This window comes from Meles meles, chromosome 12 (assembly GCF_922984935.1).
Source record: "Meles meles chromosome 12, mMelMel3.1 paternal haplotype, whole genome shotgun sequence".
NCBI classification, from domain to species: Eukaryota; Metazoa; Chordata; class Mammalia; order Carnivora; family Mustelidae; genus Meles; species Meles meles.
The window spans coordinates 25334352-25351892 of record NC_060077.1 but is presented as its reverse complement, the minus strand read 5'-3'; the positions used below and the strand labels follow the sequence as shown (position 1 = coordinate 25351892).

The 17541-nt window shown below is 46.5% G+C and overlaps 1 protein-coding gene across 11 annotated transcripts in view; it reads left to right on the top strand.

The window, feature by feature from the left end:
- Positions 1–13650: 13650 nt before the first annotated feature.
- The window catches only part of ASCC2 (activating signal cointegrator 1 complex subunit 2), a 41015-nt gene continuing 37124 nt past the window's right edge, over positions 13651–17541 (top strand). For 7 of the 11 annotated variants that reach the window (XM_046024990.1, XM_046024988.1, XM_046024987.1 and 4 more), the window contains exon 1: positions 13692–13753. The gene's annotated coding sequence lies outside the window, so the exon portion shown is untranslated. Of the gene's footprint in view, positions 13754–17541 lie in introns of all 11 variants that reach the window. The other 4 variants (XM_046024981.1, XM_046024986.1, XM_046024991.1 and 1 more) reach the window with 4 other exon arrangements.

Here is a 17541-nt window from a genome sequence, read left to right as displayed (position 1 = left end):
CCTCCAGGAGAAACCTTGCTCAGTTTGAGAAAGTAAGGAAGGCTTCCTGGAGGAGGTGGCACTCAGCTGAGACCTGGAAAATGGTTCAAAGTAAGCCAAGTAATAGGGGACTAGGAGTCAAAATGCCTCATGTGCAGTAGAACCAGCTGAGGCATAAGCTTGGGAACTAGAGGGAGTGTGGGATGGTCATGGAGCTCACTAGTTGGAGGTTATGGGACACAGAGGAGACAAGGCTTGAATACCCTACACAGGCCCTTGAACTACCATGGGCTGCCGCTGAAAATTATGAAGCCAAGAAGTGGCACAGTCAGATCGGGGTTAATCAGTAACTGTTCAATCCTGCCCCAGATTCCTCTGATAGGCCTGTCCATAATCTGAGATATGGCCAAATATGTGTAAATTGGTCTGCTTTTGTGCCCTGCCGACTCTCCTGTGTTTTTCCGTTAGGGAGGCAGAGGATTGAGAAAAGGTAAGATGCACTAGGCCTGTTGGCCTTATTGGCAGCCAGGAGCAAGGGTTAAGTCCAGGAGAGGTGGATGAAGGCCTTATGCGGGGGGGAAGGGGTGGAGCAGAGCAAGTATAGGGGCAAGGGCCAGAGGATCAAGAAAGAGAGGCGTTCATCCACATGATCTCAGGGATTGTCAGTGGGCATCAGTGGAGGAAACTGAGCCCCGGGGAGCAGGGAGCAGAGACGCATGATGACGTGTCTCTAGCCGGCTGTGGAGAGGCAAGGCTGCTAGAGAAAGGGAGACAGCCCATCTCCAGACCCCTCTCACCGTCTCTGCAAAGGTTTGTTTTGTGCCTCGTTTCTGGCAGGCCACCCCAAGAGAGCACTTCATGCCCGAGTGGAGGTGGGGACGTGTCAGTGTCCTGCCACATCAGTCAGAATCATAAGGTCTCAGCTGAGGCAGGGCAGCCTTCCCAATTTGCCTGGTAACATCTTGATATAGTTCCCAAGGCCTCCGGTCAGCCTCTGACAGCTCCTTGGGATAACAGTTTCATCTTGGGCCGCTCTTGCTGCCCGCCTGCCCGCCCAGCTGTCAGGCTGCTGCCTCCTGCCAGCAAAGGCTTAGGACTCACTGGGTTTCAAGAGTCTTTTTGGCTTTCAGTCCCTGAGTGCATTTTCTTCTTTGCCGGCCCCCAATCAGCAGGCAGGAGGTTAATGTAAAAGCATGAAACTTACTTTAGTTAATGTCTCACATGTTGCCTAAAAACCATAAAGCCTTAAATCTAAATCTTGGACTAGTGCAAATCTTTGACTTATCCTGGGTTCCCCCAGAATTAGAGTCTGAGATAAAGGTTTCTGTATGCGTAGTTTATTTAGGAAGTAGCCCCAGGGAACAGGAGTGAAGGACAAGCAAGGAACTCGGGCCAGAACAAGGATGAATCATGAGTATCCCTCGGGATGTTTTGAAATCCCTTAGGAAATATATCTCAGGAGCATCGACTCCAAGAACAAAGGGGGAAGACTTCAAATATTTTAATTAATTAATTTTTTTAAGTAGGCTCCATGCCCATCATGGAGCCCAATGCGGGGCTTAAATTCACGACCCTGAGGTCAAGACCTGAGCTGAGATCAAGAGTCAGACACTTAACGGACGGAGCTACCCAGGCACCCCATAAAGACTTTATTTTTAAGTAATCTCTACACCCAACGTGGGGCTCTAACTTACAACTCTGAGATCAGGAGTCCGATGCTCCATTAACAGAGCCAACCAGTGGGGAAATATTTAGCCATCAGCTCCCATTCCCCGTGGTCAAGGGTTGCTTCACGGTGGATTAACATCTCACACTTCCAGGTTATACATGGTGAGTACCAAGCCTGACAATTAACCCCCATCCCTTGTGGCAGAAGAGAGAGAGGTGAGGTGTTGTCAAGCTGCACCTGGCAGCATCTATCCCAGGTCAGAATAAAAGGTGAGCCCAAAAGGACCTGAAGTGGTACACAGAGATGTTTGAGATGTTTGATCTACTCTACAGATATACAAACCTCCCCGCTTCCACCACCATCCACGGGCCCTCTCTTAACCACCTACAGTGGACACCTTGCATTCTTGCCTGCTCAGCACTTATTCCTCCTTTTCTGGTAGCAGCCCCCCTATTTGGGGATTGGAAAACCAAGCCTCCCCCACTTTCAGTCCTTGTGACTGGGTGAAGGTGACCCCCCTGCCTCCAGACACCCTCAGCTCCAAAGTTTGGTCAAGTCCCAGGTCCAGCCAATCTGCATGGTCCGTTCCTCCCCTCTAGCTAGAATGATTGGTTCAGGAATGGTCACTAGATCTTATCCATGCTTAGATCTTCATTTGGGTATCTGCATGGCCAGATACTGGGGAAGGTGATTCCAAGTTCCAGGGGTGGGACTTAAAGGAATTAAACCAACCCACACACCCATTCCATTGGATGTAGATGCTAATTTCAGAGTGGGCTTGTGACCTAAGTGGCCCAGCCAGGTTGACGCTAAGGGCTCAGGCTTGGAAAGCAGGAACAGATGTGTTCTTTTGGACACTAAAATGAATAAGAAGGCCACGGTGCCAACTACTGCTGGAGGTCATTCTAGGACCCTGAGGCCCCAGTACCAGTCAGTTCTCACTGTATAGAGCAGACCGGAAACACAGAAAAAACTGGTCCCTGAGGATGAGGATATATGTGAGTTGTCAAATCAACCAAACCTGAAACTCAGCCTACTTCTGGTTCTCAGTTACCGGAACCCCTTGTTCTCCTTCACTGCCAAGTCAGGTTAAGGTGGCTGTCCCATTATTTGCATCTGAGGGCAATCCTAACCAGGACTTTGACTTCAGCGCAAAAGAAAACCATCAGTTCATGCAGCAGACAAGTCCCAGGGTGGAAACACTCTGATTAAACTAACACTTGACATCTGTGATCTCCTGTGATCACCATACTGCACCCTTGCAACTGCTACTCTGATCCCCACTTAACAGATGAGGGGGGAAAAAAGGCTCAAGGAAGTGAAAACACTAACCTAGTGGCTCTCAAGTGGGAGCAACTTCCTCCCCACTCTCTCTGCCCAAGGAACACTTGATAATGTCTAGAGACATTTTTGGTTGCCACGACCGGGAGGAGAGGAAGGTGTGCCACTGGCATTGAGTGGGTAGAGGTCAGGAATGCTGCTCAACATCCTACAGAACAGTCCCCAGCAAAGAACTATCTGGGCCAAATGCCAATAGTACTGAGGCTGAGAAGCCCTGCTGGACTACTCCAGGACCACTGGGATTCTACGTTCAGAATCAAACTCAAGTCACTCTGCCAAATGTCCCTGAGCCCACTCTGGACATGAGCCACCCCTGGACTCAAGCAGGAGGGACAGAGCTAAGACCCAGGAAAGCCAGGGGCCTGAGAGTCAGGGGAGAATGGAGCCCAGTCACTTCATGGGCACCATGATCTTGTGCAAACTTTTTCCTCAGTCAAGTGCATTCCAGAGTGAGCCCCTTGCAGATTCCTGCATAATTTCCTGGCCCTGGTGGCCTTGTTGCTTCAGGGGACCTGGGGAGGTCTGTGGCTCCATGCCCAGGGTCTCAACTCCATTTCTACCTGTTTGCCAGGCATTTGCTGTACAGAATTGGAAATTAATAATTTATCTTGCAGATGAATAATTCAACAGAGGGGACAAAGGGCCGCCAGCAATGATCGTCATCACAGAAACAGCCCGTATTGCCTCCTAAAGGAAGAGGGAAGACAGGATTCTACAGCTAGGCTGGTGTCTGGACCAAAACAACTCTGATACTGAACAATTTAAACAAGCCTTCCTTTGGGGCACAGGGAGTTGATGAGGACACTGGGGCCACCAGAAGGGAATCTCGGACCCTAGCCTCTTTCCATGTCACTTCCAGCCTCTCAAACCTTCACAGTTCATTACAGGCCAGTTTAATGGCCACCTATTCCAGCAAACTTTCCCTGATATCCCCACCCTACTGAAGCTGAACCTATACTTACATACTTACTTACTTATCTATTTATTTACTTATTCAGAAAGCCACTTGCCCTGAATACTGCTCACCCCATAGCCTCACACTAAGCCATGTTTCTGCTACCAGAGATTCTTGGGCTGTGGAGTGACTTTTCCAGCTAGAAGGAGATGAAAGGTTTAGCAGAGAGCTGGTGTGCACGATTCTTAGCATTTGGGGAATCTTATTCTTTTTTTTGGGGGGGGGGGAATCTTATTCTTTTGAGGATCAGAAGAGAGTGTTGCAGTCTCACTACTGAGAAAAGAAAAAAAAATACATCTGCATGCAATTCAGGAGGTACATAGATATTCGGAACCCCTCCATGGACCCATCTTTAGAATTCCTACCTCGAAGGGAGTCATCTCTTGAGGAGAGGGACAAACTACAATGGTCCAGGGCATGGAAAAGAGTTCAGCCCCTCAGTTTTGCATTTCCCTGAAATAGCCCTGTTTCAGGCACTACTCTAAGTGAATAAACAGCAAGGAGCTATTAGAAACTTCTTCTGTAAGCCTGGTCCATCTCTGTGCCATATTTTCTTCACTTGGAACTGGAAGAGTTGCTCTAGATTATCTTGGTGCTTTGATTCAATCATTCCTTCTGCAACTATGTGTTTTTAAATTAAGTTCATTTTAAGTAAGCTCTGCACCCAACATGGGGTTCAAACTTACAACCCAGAGATCAAAAGTCAGATGTTCCACCGACTCAGCCAGCCAGGTACCCATCCTTTTGCAAATATATTTGTGGTTTTATTTATTTACTTCACAGAGAGGGAGAGAGAGTGCGCACAGGGAGGGGGAGCAGCAGGCAGAGGAAGAGGGAGAAGCAGGCTCCCCTCTGAGCAAGGAGTCAGATGCGGAATTCGATTCCAGGACCCTGGGATCACAACTGGAGTTGGCGGTTAACTGACTGAGCTACCCAGGTGCCTCTCCTTCCACAAGTATTTATTGCACTCTATCAGGTGCCAGTTACCAAGCTAAGAACTGGGGATGAGGTTGGGAAACAAAACAGAGGAGGTCCCTCACTTGTCAGAATGCATAGTCCAAAGAGGAAGGTGGTCACTGACTAAGCAATCACACAAGAAATATAAGATGATGAAATGTGATCAGTGCTGCACAAGGGAAGTGCAGGGAGCTAGCTAGGAATGTGAATGTCAGGGAATAATTATAACCTGGCTGCATTCTGGAGTCCTCTGGGTTCTGTGCAGCTTGGAAACATGAGAAGGCTAGGGTTTCCCTCTTTTTGTGATGATCAAGGCATATAGCTTCTAGTAACTTCGTTTTCATGCCCTCTCTAGGAAAGCTAGAGAGCTGGCAATATTCCATGGCATGTAAACCCCAGGTTCAATGGTTAAGAACGTTAAGTACCAACCTCTCTCATCTCCAAGTAGCTGAAACCCCTTCTTCTCAGGTCCTATATGAAAAGCACAACATGGTACTAGATAAAAATTGTTTAATCTTAAAGTAGCAAAGATCTCCCTGCCCCAGCCCCCTCTGCAATTTAAACCATGTCCCACCCTTTGAGGAATTATTTCCACCTCCTGGTTGTGTGGTTCCATCGTCCTACACCGATGATTAGGGAGAAGCCCGGACGTGCCAATTGCCACTTTGATGGGTGGTCTGAGTGCAGTCTCCAGGCTGCATGGGGCAGACAGAGCTACCCTTTCATCTCCTTGGGTGGAGTTTTAGGTTGGAGCCTGCACAGAAATTTTGGTTCCGGTGCCCATTCTGCCACCCACCAGTTACAGGGCAACTCTAAGCAAGTCCCCTCTTTGGGCCTCCGTTTCATTATCCATAAAATAAGAGATTTAGACTACGTGTTTGATAAGATTCTTTCTTTGACTTGGGGATTCTCTAATCTCTTCTTTCAAAAATGGGCGAACTCAAACATTTTCCCCCCATCTTTTCAACTACCGTTCACAGACCAGCAATAGAAGGCAAGACAACAACTATTTGTAAATGATCATGAGTGGATAATTAGCGGCCTTCAAATTAGTCCTCCCTTCTTGGAAGCCAGGAGGCTTAGTTTCTAAGTTGTTTATCATTATCATCATTTAACACTGTTTTCTCACTAAAACCCAGAGGGGGAGAGGAGAATGACAAGCAGATGTTTTGTTATTAGGGGCCCTGGGGGATGATTTGAGACTTTTCACTGCAGCTATCATTCTCTAGATTCTTCTCGAGTCAGCAGAAGCTTTGATGCTTTGATCAACTCAACAGAGGGCAGGGGGATTGGACAGGCACAGCGCAGAGGCCGGTTGAGAGAAAGCCCGGCTTAGCAGAAAGCTGCTGGGGACAGCAGTTCCTGGCTGGGGACAGCGCGGATTATGAAATTAGTATTTTTATGTAACACTTTGCAAAGAGATTTCACTGCTATTGTTTCATTTTCTCCTGGGGAAACTGCTACTGCCTGAGCTCAAACCACTATCACCTCCCACGTGAATCTCTCTCATTGTGTAGTCTCCCTGGCTGTGGTAGATTACCTGGAAAAAAAAATGGCCACCCCAAATCAGTAGAGGCAGGAAGTAGATTAGTGGTTGCCCATGGATGGCGGAGGAGGGCTCATTCCAATCCTTGAATCAGAGCTGGCCTTGAAGCTTGCGTTGACCAGTAGAACGTAGAGGAAATAATTCATGAGTTTCAGAATCCAGGCCTAAAAAGATCTGGCAACTCCCACTGTTACCATCTAGAGGTCCCAGTCACCACGTAAAGAAGCCTGGGCTAAGACTAAGGTCTCTCAACCTTGGCGCTATTGATGTTTTGGGCCGGACGGTTCTTTGTGGTGGTTCTTCTGTGGTGGGCCATCTGATGCAATGTCAAAGGGTTAGCAGCCCCTTTGGCCTCTGCCGACTTGATGCTCCACTTGTGACAACCAAAGTGTTTCTAGGCATTTCCATGCATCCCCTGTGGGAGAAAATCACCCCTGCTTGAAAACCGCCGGGTTAGACTACTGAAGAATGAGAGGCTACGTTGCCAGAAAGGCCCAGCCAGCCACCAGCTGCTCCAGCCACCCCAGCCAGACATAGGAGTGAAACTTCTTGGATGTTCCACCCTCAAGTGAACACTCAGCTGAATGTAACCAAATGATAACCTTAGCCGACAGCACGTGAAGCAGAAGAACTGAGCCTAGTCAATTCACAAAATCACAAGAAATAATATGTCATTGGAAGCCACGAAGTTTTGGAATCACGTGTTTTGTAGCAACCGATAGTGGCAATACAAGTCTATGTCTGTTCTTGCTACCATTTATTCTCTGCACTTTCAAAGCTGCTAGAGTGGCCTTTCTAAAATACATTTGTTGGGGGCGCCTGAGTGGCTCAGTGGGTTAAAGCCTCTGCCTTCGGCTCAGGTCATGATCCCAGGGTCCTGGGATGGAGCCCCACATGGGGCTCTCTGCTCAGCGGGGAGCCTGCTTCCCTACCTCTCTCTCTGCCTGCCTCTCTGCCTACTTGTGATCTCTGTCTGTCAAATAAATAAATAAAATCTTAAAAAAATATAATAAAATACATTTGTGGGGGTGCCTGGTTAAGTTGGTGAAGCATCTGCCTTTGTTTCAAGTCATGATCCCGGGGTCCTGGGATCGAGGAGCCCTGCATCAGGCTCCCTGCTCAGTGGGGAGTCTGCTTCTCCCTCTCCTACTACCATCCCCCCTGCTTGTGCCCTCTGGTTCTCTCTATATCAAATAAGTAAATTAATAAATAAAATACAATAAAATACATTTGTGAAATTCCTCAATTCTATTCAGACCTTTCAGGGCCTTCACCACCATCAACAGGAGGAGGTCCAAACTCCTCAGCATGGTCCACAGAGCCCTTTATAATCTGGCCTTTCCTTAGGATACCCTCAAACCCTGAGATTCAAGCTATACAGGTCTGCTTGCAATTTCTTACTAGACTATTCTTTTTTTTTTTTAAGATTTTATTTATTTATTTGTGAGAGAGAGAGAGAGAGAGAACACAGGCAGACAGAGTGGCAGGCAGAGGCAGAGGGAGAAGCAGGCTCCCTGCCCAGCAAGGAACCCAATGTGGGACTCCATCCCAGGACACCGGAATCATGACCTGAGCCAAAGGCAGCCGCTTAACCAACTGAGCCACCCAGGCATCCCTAGCCTATTCTTTTTTATACCTCTAGGTCCTTTCCCAGGCTGTGCTCTTTGCCTGTTATTCTCATCCAATCTGTAAGTTCCCACACTCCCTTAAAATTCAGATTAAATAGCATCCTTTTCAGAAAGCCCATGCAGATCCCACCATCTGAGACACTCTCTCCTTTGTGACCTCAAAATAATGATGTGTATATCTCACACTATGTACATTTACCTCAAAACACATTACATTTCATGTTTTATTCATACTTTTTAAAAAAGATTTTTTTTAAGTAATCTTTACATCCAATGTGGAGCTCTAAATAATAACCCAAGGTCAAGAGTCACACGGTCTACTGACTGAACCAGCCACGTGCTCCCTGTCTTATTCATACTTCTGAGGAGACTTTGAAAACTAGAACTGAGTTTTTTGTTGCTTTGTTGACAGTACCTGGGACATCCTAGGTCCTCAATGAATGTTTGCTGCATGGACATAGTGGGTTGAATAAGTATTACTATTTCTATTATGTAGATAAGGAAATGGGGAGTCAGAAAAGCTGAGCAGCTTGTCCAAAGTTGCCCAGTGAGTAGGCGGCACAAATCAGGTCTTCAGGCTCCACCATCAATCTATTTCCCACATTTTCTTACCTAGCTTTACTCCTGAACACACTTGGTCTAGTTAAAGGATACCAGATGGCACATACCCAAAGTGTACCTGGTCAATCCACAAGCTGGATCTCGTTACTATGCCGTGACATGAAAAGCCAGCAACTTGCAAACTTGAACAGTTAACAAGCAACCTCTCCTTCTTGTCCCACAGGGTGCCAATTATAATCTTCAGAAAAAGCTAATAAACTAGACACAAGAAGGACTCTGCATCTAGAAATTGTGTAGAATGGAAGCCCAACTCAAAATGGCTCAGGGAAAGCAGGAACGAACAAAGTCTGGGGAATCTGGGTTCCTGGATCCAGGAATCAAATGACATCATCAGGCTCTTTCATCTCCCCCCACCCACCCCCCCATTTGCCATTTCTTTCCCCAGCTCTGCTTCCTTTGTAGTGGTTTCATTCTTAAGTTCCAGGTAGTGGCCTCTGGCAGCTCTAGGCTTAGCTTTTTCTTACTGTCATCAGTCTCAACAGAAAGAGAGTTTTCTATCACTTTGGCTCCAACAAAGATCCCAGAATTAGTATCATTGGAGAGGTGCAGATCGTATATCCATTCTTGAGCCAATTACTTTTTCAGCAGGTTTGGAAAATGCCAATTGGCCAGACTCATCTGAAATGGATGGGATGGCCAGCTTCTGAATTGGCCCTCAGCAACCTTGTCTTCTGATATTCATGCCCTTATATTGTCCCCTCCTACACTAAACCAAGGCTGGCCTATGTGACCAATAGAAATACAGCTGAAGTGATACCATGTGACTTCCCAGGCTGGGTCATACAGGTGTTGCTGCTGCTGCTTCTTTTTCTTTTTAAGATTGATTTTATTTATTTATTTATTTATTTATTTATTTATTTATTTATCTGAAAGAGAGAGAGAGAGAACGTGCATGCAAGTGGGAGAGGGGCAGAAGGAGAGGGAGAGAAAAGGTCTCAAGAAAACACCCCACTGAGTGTGGAGCTTGATGCAGGTTCTGGCTTGAACCCAGAACCCTGAGATCATGACCTGGGCCGAAATCAAGAGTCAGACACTTAACTGACTGTACCACCCAGATGCCCCAAGGAGAGAGAGACTCTTAAGCAGCCACCATGCCCAGCGTGAGACTGACACAGGGCTAGATCTCACAACCTTGAGATCATGACCTGAGCCAAAATCAAGAGTTGGATGCTGAACCAACTGAACCACCCAGGTACCCCCGTATTTTATTCTTTTTGATGTTATTGTAAAAAGAATTGTTTTCTTAATTTCGTTGGGGCTCAAACTCACAACCCAAGATCGAGTCACGTGGTCTTCTGACCTAGCCAGCCAGGCACCCCATGATTATTATTGTCTTAAGTCACTGAGTTTTGGGGTGATTCGTTGCACAGTAAGACATAACAGGCACAATTTCTTACCCATTAACCCTGGGTAAGGAATCAGTTCTACTCCATGTGGACTGAAGTGGAAGGAATGATTCCCTGAGGAGTAATCAAGTTGCTATTAATGGGAAGGTGAACAGAGGAAATGAACACTGGGTGGGTCACACAACAGCTAACCCAACTATGGGTTCTCCATAGACACATACTTGCTGGAAGAGTGAAGCACTAAGATGATACTAATTCATTTTAGGTGGCTCTGAGCACCTGGGTCAGGGGGATTCAGGCCTGGATACACATATGCCAATTTTCCAGCTCCAACTACTAACAGTTTTTCTTCCAAGTTATCCCTAGACTTGATTGGTTATGGGCAACACAGGTGATTTGCCTTCATTGTCAACCCAAATATTTGCTCTTAAAATAAGCTACCTATTTTTTTTAAGATTTCATTTATTTATTTGACAGAGAGAGACATTGAGAGGGAGTACAAGCAGGGGGGAGGGGAGAAGCAGCCTTCTACAGAGCAGAGAGCCGAGGCAAGGCTCCATCCCAGGACACCAGGATCACTGCTGGATTGCAACAGGAGCCAAAGGCAGACGCCCAAGACTGAGCCACCCAGGCACCCTGTTGTTTTTCTTTTAATCTAGAGAATCGAAGCCCCCAAATTCCTCCGTATTGTGTGACGAATGTATGGCTTAAGTCTTCTTCTGTTAAAATGGCTTTCTAGTTTAATTTCAATTGGACGTATGTAGGCTTAGACAAAGATGTCTCCTTTGAAAGTTCACATTCCTTATTAATTTCTTCTGGCAAAGAAGAGAAAACGGAAAGGAAATATAAGGGTTAACACTCCAACTGATAGGGATTCTCCTTCCTTCTTTCCTTCCTTTCCCATAAATTTCTTGAGCACATATCCTGTGCCGGAATTGTCTGTATTGTCTCATTAAACTTCCTGATGATGATGAAGTAGGTATTAATGATCCCTTTTAACAACTGAAGAAACAGACACATTTGGAGAAGTTAGTTGTCTTATTGGCTGATTTGTCCTTTTACAGGTTTGTTATTTAACTCCAAAACCTTGTTGATATTAATACACATAAGGAAAGATGAAACCCACCCATACATTTTTGCCAGAAGTCTTATTTTAAGTTTTCTCTGCGCCACAGACTGCTATTCATGATTTCCTTCCAACCAATCACCAAGATACAGATTATATTTCCTGTGTGCCCAATGTGCGTGGTGCCAGAGGGAAAAAAACATGGTGTTTCTGGCAACTTTTTCTGCCACTTCTGTTACCAGACCAAAGTGGGTCTGCTCCTTGGCGAGTTAAAAGTCAGAGACTACATCAGAAGGAGTTGTCATACTCATCATCTCTATTTGTATAAATAAGGAGATTATAGGGAACAATTTCCAAAACTGTGACTCTCCAAACAAGGGAAAGTAGGGTCCTTTGATTAGGGTTTGGGATGAATACTCAGAAGGGGATTTCAACATTACAAGGAGGCTGAGGTAACTGTTGGTCACTTCTGGCACTTTCTGATTCATCACTGCAGGCATCTTCCTCAAATGTTTCTTTTTCTGTTCTGGCAGTTTGTTAGTTTGTTTCTAAAAAGTAAGGTAGACAGGCAGAAGAAGCTAGGAGTTTAGTTCCTAAAAGGTAAGATGGACAGTGACACAGGACCTTCTACTAGAAATTTCCTGAGTTCCTGGGTCAGGCTGGTGACATTTCTGTGTTAGTAGATGGTCAGCCTTGTTTGAAAAATGGCAGCAATTAAGGGATGCACCCACTCTTTGGACTCAGTCTGCAGCATTTGGTCACAGAATTCTTCCTGGACCTGAGACCCCAAACTTGTTTCATGAAACTTGGGCAAGCCCTTGGTACAGAGCTTATGAGGGCAAGCTCTGAAGCTAGACAAAGCCAGGTTCAAATCCCCAGTCCATCAACTTACAAGCTTTGTTACCTTGTTTTAATCTCTAAACCCCTCTATAAAATGGTACAATAGTTTTTATCACTTACAATTCTTTTTTTTTTTTAAGATTTTATTTTTAAGTAATCTCTACACCCAACATGAGCCTCAAACTTACAACCCCAAGATCAAGAGTCACATGCTCTACCAACTAAGCCAGCCAGGCATCCCTTGTAATTCTCTCTCTCTCTCTCTCTCTCTTTTTTTTAAGATTTTATTTATTTATTTGATAGAGAGCACAAGCAAGGGGAGCAGCAGGCAGAAGGAGAGGGAGAAGCAGGCTCTCCAATGGGCAAGGAGCTGGAATGTGGGGCTTGATCCCAGGACCCTGGGATCATGACCTGAGCAGAAGGCAGAGGCTTAATCAACTGAGTCACCCAGGTACCCTTCTGGGTTTCTTTTCTTTCTTTCTTTCTTTCTTCTTCTTTTTTATTTTATTAAGATTTTATTTATTTATTTGAAAGAGGGAGAAAGAGAGAGAGAGACAGTGCATGTGCACACATGCAACACACACACCCACACCCACACACACATACACACACACACACACAGGAGTTGGGGGAGAGGCAGAGGGAGAGGGAGAAGCAGACTCTCCACTGAGCAGGGTGCCCAACATGGGCCCAATCCCAGGACCCTGAGATTATGACCTGACCAGAAGGCAGACGCTTAACCAACTGAGCCACTCTGGTACCCTGGCAGTGGTGTTTTTTGAGTCCTTACTGTGTGCTAGGCACAGAGAGGAAGCCAGGGTTGTGTATTTTTAACTAGCTTTCTGCAATGATTCTGATGCACAGCGGGACTTGGGAATACCAACCTTATACCACCTAAGACATTCTGTGGAAAATTTGCATTTTGCTTTTAAGATACCTATACCACATGGGGGCTCAGCCTCCACAGCTGAGCCGGGAGCCTGCTTCTCCCTCTATGTGCCGCTCCCCCTACTTGTGCTCTTTCTGTGTCTGTCAAATGAATAAAATCTAAAAAAAAAAAAAAAAGCTATAGAACAGCCTTTTTGATTTAAAACAAAAAACAACAACAAAATAAAAAAAATCTGTATTGCATACACACGCAAATGTGCACAACTCATAGGTGTACCATTTGATGACTTTTCCAAGTTGAATACATCTATGTAGCTACCCAAAGATGAAGACACACAATGTCCCAGTCTCACTTGTGGCCCCTTCCAGTCACCAGCCCCAGACGTAACCACCATTCTAATCCCATCACCGCTCACTCGTCTTGCGTGTTCTAGAACTTCCAGTAAACAAAATTGCAGTCTATACTACTTTCCTTTCTTTTGCTCAACATCATGTTCATGCTTCTGACTTGTTAAAACTACTCTTTTGGATGAAATGTGTAAAACGATGATTGAGAAGGTTAGGAAGGAGATGGAAGCCTGAGATGCTGAGAGACCAGGCACAATACTTGGATTTTCCGAGGTGAATCTCTTTGAAGATAGGATGGGGAAGGGGCCGTGGTTACCGTCCAGCCTTTTCCTGGTGGGGGCGAGGTCTTTAAGCTGGGGGCGTGGCTACGGGCAAGGCTTCCCGGCGGCTGTTAGCACCGGGGGCGGGGCTGGCCGGGGCTTCCTGTCTGCGCCTGCGGAATCGCAGTTTGACCCCGGAAGTGCCAGCACACTGGGAGCTGTCACCGTGGACCGCGGCAGCGGCGGCGGCGGCGGCGGCGGTGGCGGTGGCGGTGGCGGCGGCACAGCGCCGGTAGTGGAGCCGCCGAGGTGAGTGCGCGGCTGGGTCCTGCCGAATAGGTGGCATCGGGCCTGGGACGAGCCGCGGCCATGCCCCCGGCGGCCACGGTCCTCCTCGCCTGCTTGGCGGGGCCGAGACTGATGATGCCGGAGGGGCTGTTAGTCGCCCCTGAGGCCAGGCCGCTAGAGCCGGGAGTCTCGGGCTCGAGGTTCAACCCCAGAGTGACCTTGGACGAGTCACAATCCTCCTACTGGCACTCCGGGTTTCAGTTTCCTTGGTGTTCATTCATTCGCTCAACAAATACAGGTCCATCACCTCCTACGTGTCAGCCACAGATCTAGGCACTGGGGATACAAACAGCCAGACAGATAAGGTACCCTCCTTCATGGAGCATACAGTCCAGTGGGAGGAGACCGTTAACGACAAATAAAGGCACAATATAATTAAAGATATGACAATAACTGCGGAGTGAATACTTTAGACTGGGGAGTCTGGGAAGGCCTTTGAAGAAAGTAATATTGAATTGAGACCAGAAAGGTGATGACAGTTAGAGAAACTGAGGCAGCAATGGCCCTGGAAATGCTCCCAGGCATCCTTGCTAGCACCAAGCTCGCCTTCTAAAGAAAGCCCTTTTCTAAGTTTTTGGCTTCTGCTGCCCTGCTTGGCATGAAGGATGCAGTGGTGGGCATAGATGTCATCGTGATCAATGTCCTTTGCCTTTTGGAACTTAGAGTCTCATCTTTGCCTAGTTAATTTCTACCCATACTTTAGATGAAAACTCGGATCTTCCTTGACATGCTCCCTCCCTCAAATCTGTTCTCTCTGTTAAATGCTGTCACAGCCCCATGTGCCTGATCTACATAGCATACACCATGGTATTCTATTAGTTTTTAATGGCTATTTGATTCATATCTGTCTTTCCCATAAAGACTGTAAGCTCTGTGAAGGGCAGGACCAAATCTGTTATTTGCCTATCTTGGTATTCTCCAGGCTTCAGTGCCTGGCACATAGTAGGTGCTCAAAAAACTTTTTGAATGGCTGAGTGAAATTATTAACATGGTCTTTGCTCTCCAGTGGTTCATAGGCAGTGTCTCTGCCACTGGGTTGTTGTCTTTTCTTTCTGATTATATCTCTTTTCTCCTCATTGCCTTTAGATGAAAGACCAAAGTCTTTAGCATCACACTGGATGCTCTTTTTAAAATGGCTTCATCTTTCCTATCCAACCTCCTCTCTCAACTCCCATCATCCCCCCTACTTGACCTTGTGTTTTCAGCCATACCAAATGTCTCCCTCTTCCTTCAAAGCCACTGGTTCTGAGCCTGTATTCCCACTTGCTCTTTGCTTGGAATGCCCTTCCTCCCCACCTTTTCCTCAACAATCAGGTTATGGGTCACCTTCTCAGAGACATCCTCCCTTTCTCTGTTGTGCTTGTTTTGAAAATTCCCTGTTACAGTTCTGATCACGCTGAATGAAAGTCATTTACATGCCCAGGACCCAGAATGTATTCAGTCAGCCTTTGCTGAGTAAATGAGGAAGTCCAAAGTGTTCTGCCTATGGCTGGGATTTGCAATCACAAGTAAACTTTATTGAGTGCTTATTATGTGCCAACTACTGTGTTGAACACTTAGCATTGATTACTTCTCACATCTCAGTTTTATAGATGAGGAAAACAAGGCTAAGAGAGTTTAAGGAACTGTCTCCAGGTCTCAAAGATGGGTAGGAAAAGGTGGAGCCGGGATGTGAATCCAGGCTGCAGAACTATAAAGCTCTCTTTTAACCATCATGCCAGCCTGAACCGCCTTTAGAAGCACTGGCTTGTAGGAGTGGATTTCTTCTGAAATCAGGTGCTGTCTCTACCTGTCTAGGCCTGGCCTCTGGGGCCTGGAAGTTAAAAGGTTGAAGAGGCACCACCTACTAAAGCTCTTTCTCCAACCTAGGTTCCTATACTGGACACTCCCACAACCCTCTTTGGCAGGTGAACATGGAAAGAACTGGGCCCATGAGTCATTTAGACTTCTGGACGGGTGAGCAGACCCCTGGTGTTCCCAGCTGCCCTCCCAGCATCACTGGGGGGTTAGGAAAGAAGTATTTTTAGTCTGTTGAGCACAAGAGATCCAGGTGCCAAAGCAGACGGGCTGGGCTTCAATTTCAACTCGGTCACTAACGTATCTGTCCCTCTTTGGACCTCTGAGCATCAGTAATCCCTGTTGTCTGTAGCTAGGTTGTTGTGAGATGCTAGTACAATCATAACTTGATTCAAACTAACATCTGTGCAACATGTGTCTATTATCTATGTTCTGGAAAACTGAAAGGTGAAAAGTCACCCAAGCCCCATTCATTACTTCACACCTTATGATTTTTGGCGAGCTACCTCACATGTATAGGGACCTCGTGGCTGACCCACAGAGATCCTAGAGTTGGAACAGGCATTGAGGATTAGACAGAGTGGTCCTGTCTCTTTTACGTTCTTCTAGAATGGATATCTTCAATCTTTAAAACAGCCCATGAACTAAGGCTCCTTCTGTACCAAGCTGCTTCCAACCTCCTTACCTTTGCTCCTGCTGAGTCCTCTGCCTGCAGCACCCTCCTTCCTGGCTAACCTCCACTACCAAGGCTCAAGGCAGGCTCTCCTGATCATTTAGGCTCCCCAGAAATACTTTCCTGACAGCAACACTCCCTACAAGCTCAAGTACACTAGACTCAGTACAGCGAATGGTTAAGAGCCAGCCAGCTTCACCAACTACTAACTAAGTCCGAGGGCAAGTTTCTTATCTTCTCTGCCTCTCTATTTCCTCACTGATAAAATGGAGATAAAAATAGACCTAACCTTAGAGTTGTTCTGAGCATTAATATATGCATAGTGAGTTAATGCTGAGAAAAGCCCTAGGGACAGCACCAGCACATGTTATAAGTGTGTTGCTACTACTGCCATTATCATAATTATTGGGTCGTAAGCTCCTGTGGGGCAGAGACCCTGCATTATTGCTCTGTCTTCATAACACCAGGGACATCCCATAACTCAATGGCTGACCGTGCCTCCTCAGCTCATCTGTGAGGTTCTCAGGAGGTGATGGATGGTTTCCTCATCCCAGCCTCAGTATGTCTTTGTGTTGTCACTGAGACTGTGCTGGCCTCATATAGCATGTCTTCTATATCAGGGGCCTGATTCACTTTCATTCTGTGATCCACCCAATATGTGTGTCCCTTTCTGTGGGGCAGGCCAAGTAGAATTGTGGAAAGAACATTGGATGGGAAGATAAGAGATGTGGCATCTGCCACTCACTGACTTGGAGGCGCGTTTGGGCCTCTGCAGAAAAGAGCTCACACTGGCAGTTTTCTCTGAATTCTGTCATCTTCGCTGGTCCTTCTGTTCATCCACATCCTTCTTCCCTGAAGCCTAGGGAGGTTGTAAAATCTTAAAACCCTCTACAAGTGAGGAATGGCAGGGCACCTGGGTGGCTTAGTTGATTAAGCAGCTGCCTTCGGCTCAGGTCGTGATCCCAGGGTCCTGGGATCAAGCCCCGTATTGGGCTCCTTACTCAGTGGAGAGTCGGCTTCTCCCTCTCCCTCTGCCTGCCACTCTGCCTACTGGTGCTCTTGTGCTCTCTATCTCTCTGTCAAATAAATAAATAAAATCTTAAAAAAAAAAGAAAAAAAAACAAGTGAGGAAAAGCCCATTCCTCCATCCCTGAAAAGACTGCAGATCTGCTTAGAATTTTAAGAAAAGTGTCCTTATATTCAGTCACTCATCAAACAGTTGATGAGGCCGATTCTGCACCAGGCCTGTGCTGGTCACAGAAAAGATGATAAGAGGAGA